Raw genomic sequence first — 6,356 nt, 5'->3', positions numbered from 1 at the left:
CGCAGCTAGCGCCATTCGACGGCCAACACCGCGGTTCCTGGTGTGTCCGCTGTGCCGTGCGTGTGATCATTGCTTGTACAGCCCTCTCGCAGTGTCCGGAGCAAGTATGGTGGGTCTGACACACCGGTGTCAATGTCTTCTTTTTTCCATTTCCAGGAGTGTATGTCAGAGCTTAGTAAATGTTTAGCATTAGAACCCACTTCATTCAATTTAGTATTAATCTCACAACTTATATCCCCAATTTGTTTCATCGTACTAGCCAACATCGCTTCAGTACTAACTTTCTTTTTACAAATCTCTGATGCTGACTCACTTTCCGTTTCCGGAATAGCAAAAGGTACAATTTTAACATGAACTTCAGATTCTGATATCCTTTCTGCCTCACGAACACGAACTGGTGTAAAGTTTCCAACCACGTCAAACTTTGGTTCCCTCTTTATCCTCTGAATAAGAAATGGTGTAAATTTGACATCGTTTTCCCAAGGGTCCTGTTCATTATCTGACCCATCTATAGAAATTATAAAATATGGTAAGCCACTATCATTTGCTTGTAACGTACAAATATTAAATTTACCTACCACAGATCATATACAGGACTTAACTCTTCCAAAACAATCCAACCTTTTCGCCATTTATGCAAGATTACTGCTTTTTTGCCACGTTCACAAGTTTCCTTACTGACACACACACTAATCGACATAAAACAGTATTTAGATTTTCACTTTCGTCGTCTGCACGGCAAGGTATTACCGCGGTTCCGTTCTCCAGGCTATGCGCCACCCTCCTTCCCCCCGTCCACCAACCCAGTCAAGATCATGGGTCCCCACTACGTCCACTGCTGCCAGCTGCACTGCTTCCAGCCGGCCGGAGTGGCCGAGCGGTTCTAGGCGCTACAGTCTGGAACCGCGCTACCGCTACGGTCGCAGGTTCGAATCCTGCCTCGGGCATGGATGTGTGTGCTGTCCTTAGGTTAGTTAGGTTTAAGTAGTTCTAAGTTCTAGGGGACTTATGACCTCAGCAGTTGAGTCCCATAGTGCTCAGAGCCATTTGAACCATTTTTTTTTTTTTTTGCACCGCTTCCCAGCTGCTGTTGCTGCTTTGCGCCGCGCGATGATCACCTGTCGCCGACGTCGTCAAATGCCGTCTCCTCGAATTGCTCAGGACCGTTTAACCTTGATACGTACATCGCAGCGACTCCTAACAAATCTACTATGCCTCGATAACACAGTTCTTCTTTCTACTTACATGATATAAAGACGTGCTACACAAACGCGAAAGCAGCTACTATTTTTCAAGCTCGACCAAAATATACTACTCGCCATTAAAATTGCTACACCAACAACAATTGCAGATAATATACGGGTATTCATTCGACAAATATATTATACTAGAACTGACAGGTGATTACATTTTCATGCAATTTGGGTGCATAGATCCTGAGAAACCGGTACCCAGAACAGCCACCTCTGGTCGTAATAACGGCCTTGATACGCCTGGGCATTGAGTCATACAGAGCTTGGATGGCGTGTACAGGTACAGCTGCCCATGCAGCTTCAACACTATACCACACTTCATCAGCAGTAGTGATTGGCTTATTGTGATGAGCCAGTTGCTCGGCCACCATTGACCAGACGTTTTCAATTGGTGAGAGATCTGGAGAATGTGATGGTCATCTTTCTGTATCCAGAAAGGGCTCGTACAGGACCTGCAACATATGGCCGTGCATTACCCTGATGAAATGTGGGGTTTCGCAGGGATCGCATGAAGGATAGACCCACGCGTCGTAACACATCTGAAATGTAATGTCCACTGTTCAAAGTGCCGTCAATGCGAACAAGAGGTGACCGAGACGTGTAACCAATGGCACCCCATACCATCAAACAGGGTGATATGCCAGTATGGCGATGACGAATACACGCTTCCAATGTGCGTTCACCGCGATGCGACCATCATGATGCTGTAAACAGAACCTGGATTCATGTGAAAAAATGACGTTTTGCCATTCGTGCACACAGGTTCATCGTTGAGTACACCATCGCAGGCGCTCCTGTCTGTAATGCAGCGTCAGGGGTAACCGCAGCGATGGTCTCCGGGTTGATAGTCCATGCTGCTGCAAACGTCGTCGAACTGTTCGTGCAGATGGTTGTTGTCTTGCAAACGTCCCCATCTGTTGACTCCTGCGTCGAGACGTGGCTGCACGATCCGTTACAGCCATGCGGATAAGATGCCTGTCATCTCGACTGCTAGTGATAAGAGGGCGTTGGGATCCAGCACGGCCTTCCGTATTACCCTCCTGAACCCAGCGATTCCATATTTTGCTAACAGTCATCGGATCTCGACCAACGCGAGCAGCAATGTCTTGATACGATAAACAGCGATCGCGATAGGCTACAATCCGACCTTTATCAAAGTCGGAAACGTGATTTTACGCATTTCTCCTCCTTACACGAGGCATCACAACAACGTTTCACCAGGCAACGCCGGTCAACTGCTGTTTGTATATGAGAAATCGGTTGGAAACTTTCCTCATGTCAGCACGTTGTAGGTGTCGCCAGCGGCGCCAAACCTGTGTGAATGCTCTGAAAAGCTAATCATTTGCATATCGCAGCATCTTCTTCCTGACGGTTAAATTTCGCGTTTGTAGCACGTCATCTTCGTGGTGTAGCAATTTTAATGGCCAGTAGCGTATTATTCACGATCTAAACAATCACTGGCCCACACCTTTACCTGTGTTAAACATTCTTTCGATTCAGTGGTCTTCCTTTACAGAAGTGTTCTCCATATTACTCTGTCAAGAATGCTAAACATGTCATGTGGATTTAGTAATTTCAGCCAGAATATTTCACATGTTATCTTTCACATGGGAGCACCTAAAATTACCAAACCTAAGATGCTCTACGTTAGCGATAACCTGACCGAATGTAAGTCTCTAATTCTTCAATTACATACTATTTGCGAAGAGCGATCTGACATGATGTGTTCGGTACAATGGTCCGGAAATGACTCCCTTATGCAGTGCCCTCCAACAGATTGCACCTTTCTCCCTGCGCGGGAAGGTCTCAATTCTGATTGGCTGCCGACCTGACAGACCAATCAGAACATTCCTTCTATACGATTCTCACAGAAATATCCTAGTCTTATCCAATCACAATTTTGAAAATAATTTTGCGTAAGCAAAACTTCAGTGTATCACATTAGATTTAATTATAAGACAAAATATGAAATAATGCCAAACCTAAATAACAAACTTATTCTGTTCCTAGCTTCTTTTCTGGTTTTTTTTTTTTTTTTTTTTTTTTTTTTTTTTTTTTTTTTTTTTTTTTTTGCAAAATCATGCCTACTCAGGTATATGTCACATGACTCGTGGCTCTAGCCAAGAATTTTTTCCACGATCTGGATTTCGTATAAGTCTTCACAAGATAAAATATTTCTAATTTTCGTATGTTCCCGATTCACTTTCTCAGTCAGTCCCACACACTCAAGTAACAAAACATAAATTAACAATAATTTTAAAGGGTTCCAGCATTAGATCAAATAAAAATTACAAGTGTTGTAAAATGAAAAATTGTAGTTAATTGATTTTTACGAGCTGAAATTTTCGTAACAGCTCCATATGACGTTGAAAGTAAATCTCTTATCATTATTAGATTAATTTTGAAATACGAGAATGGTTTTTTATGATTTTAGGTACAATTTTCTGTGGTGTCACCGCCAGACACCACAATTGCTAGGTGGTAGCTTTAAGTCGGCCGCGGTCCATTAGTACATGTTGGACCCGCGTGTCGCCACTGTCAGTAATTGCAGACCGAGCGCCACCACACGGCAGGTCTTGAGAGACTGACTAACACTCGCCCCAGTTGTAAGACGACTTTGCTAGCGACTACACTGACGAAGCCTTTCTCTCATTTGCCGAGAGATAGTTAAATAGCCTTCAGCTAAGTCCATGGCTACGACCTAGCAAGGCGCCATTAACCATTTCTAGAGAGAGTCTCACTTGTATCATCAAGAATGCTGTATACAAATGATGGATTAAAGTTAAGTATTACAGCAGCTACGTACTTTTCTTTATAGCATACATTACGTATCCTGTTTCAGACCTCACGCCAGCCGGCGTGTGTAACGCGTGTATTTCGGCTACTTCCGAGTGGCGTGGCTGTCTTGCTACGCCACAACATTTTCTGTCTACGAAACTACGATAAGTTAAATAACGAAATGAAAAAATTAAATGTGGACGGTATCATTTCAGCAATAACAAAAATCATTGTGTAAAATTTGAACAAAATCGGAGGATAACTCGTGTAGTTTATATACATTCATGAGGTGTATAAATATTCGTAGTGTTCTACTGCCAGGCTGAACACTGAGACAGGCGGTATATGTTTAGGTGCTTCAGCCACGTTCTGACCAAAGAAAAATATATTAAAAAAAACCGAAAGAATCTCCTGCAGCTACTGGACCACAGCCGGTCACGGCTCCATACTTTACTGTACTTTACCGTATCTGTGATAACACGGAATAACTTGCCACGTTAAGGCCTCTGGTCCTACAGCGGCGCATTTAAGTTTTGAGTGCACAGTGCGAGGGGAATCACTGCCCTCCCATTATTTCCATTCCGCACAAATTGTTATGAGAAATACTTTTACTCAGGTAAGGTTTTCGAAAGTGCACATGCCTGCTCTGTGCAGTTTTTGGCTTGCTGAGAACGCGTCCTTTCACTACGGCGACCTTACTCTACCTCGCGTCCTTTCTCAAAGGGGACTGGATGCATCGTTATGACCACCCAAAAAGTTACAGCATTTCCCGACAAGAACTAGATTGCACTGGGCAGTTTCAGAGTAGGCGGTAGATGCAACTTTCAGTGGAAAAGTGAGTGACAGAACTCAACAATTAATACAAGGTGCATTCAATTTCTAAGGCCTCCGATTTTTTTTCTCCGGACTGGAAAGAGATAGAAACATGCGCATTGTTTTAAAATGAGGCCGCGTTCATTGTCAATACGTCCCAGAGATGGCAGCACCGTATGGCAGATGGAATTTTACTGCCAGCGGCGAGAATGAGAACTGTTTTAAATACTTAAAATGGCGACGTTTTCCGTACTTGAACAGCGTGCAATCATTCGTTTTCTGAATTTGCGTGGTGTGAAACCAAATGAAATTCATCGACAGTTGAAGGAGACATGTGTTCATGGAGTTATGGATGTGTCGAAAGTGCGTTCGTGGGTGCGACAGTTTAATGAAGGCAAAACATTGTGTGACAACAAACCGAAACAACCTCGGGCTCGCACAAGCCGGTCTGACGACATGATCGAGAAAGTGGAGAGAATTGTTTTGGGGGATCGCCGAATGACTGTTGAACAGATCGCCTCCAGAGTTGGCATTTCTGTGGGTTCTGTGCACACAATCCTGCATGACGACCTGAAAATGCGAGAAGTGTCATCCAGGTGGGTGCCACGAATGCTGACGGACGACCACATGGCTGCCCGTGTGGCATGTTGCCAAGCAATGTTGACGTCCGCGAAGGGCTGCGCGTGTGCTGTTTCACCAAGACAACGCACCCTCAGATCGAGCTAACGTTACGCAACATTTCTTCGTGATAACAACTTTGAAGTGATTCCTCATGCTCCCTACTGACCTGACCTGGCTCCTAGTGACTTTTGGCTTCTTCCAACAATGAAAGGCACTCACCGTGGCCGCACATTCACCAGCCGTGCTGCTATTGCCTCAGCGATTTTCCAGTGGTCAAAACAGACTCCTAAAGAAGCCTTCGCCGCTGCAATGGAATCATGGCGTCAGCGTTGTGAAAGATGTGTACGTCTGCAGGGCGATTACATCGAGAAGTAACGCCAGTTTCATCGATTTCGGATAAGTAGTTAATTAGAAAAAAAATCGGAGGCCTTAGAACTTGAATGCACCTCGTAATAATTAATAGGAATTTTGTATCGTCAGCATCATTCACCCTTCCACTGACTATGCCTTTTTCTTGTAATAAAATGTGTATTTAGATAAATGTTTAAACATGTTTATTCGAATTTATCAGGAATGTGTGGAAAGAGAGCATTTGCCTCCTGTGATCCTAAATGTACATACAGTTTCCATTTATTTTTCGTAAAATTTTTTTAGCTTATGGGTAGCTTCTTTTTCTTGTGCCTTTTCCGTGCATCTGCACAGGGTCGGAAGGCGTTCCTGCCTAAAACCCAGGCATAGATGCTTTAATCAAATGAAACAATATGACACCAGAGACCTTCTGAAGTCCTGAACATCCAGTACAGTTAGGCAAAGCCACTGTGCCAGGGTGACGTAGTGCTTAGTGCATCAGCCTACCCTGGTTCGATTCCTGGCGTTGGTACAAACATTCAT

This window comes from Schistocerca cancellata, chromosome 2, assembly GCF_023864275.1.
Source record: "Schistocerca cancellata isolate TAMUIC-IGC-003103 chromosome 2, iqSchCanc2.1, whole genome shotgun sequence".
NCBI lineage: Eukaryota > Metazoa > Arthropoda > Insecta > Orthoptera > Acrididae > Schistocerca > Schistocerca cancellata.
The sequence above is the reverse complement of the archived record's forward strand: the minus strand, read 5'-3'. Positions refer to the sequence as shown.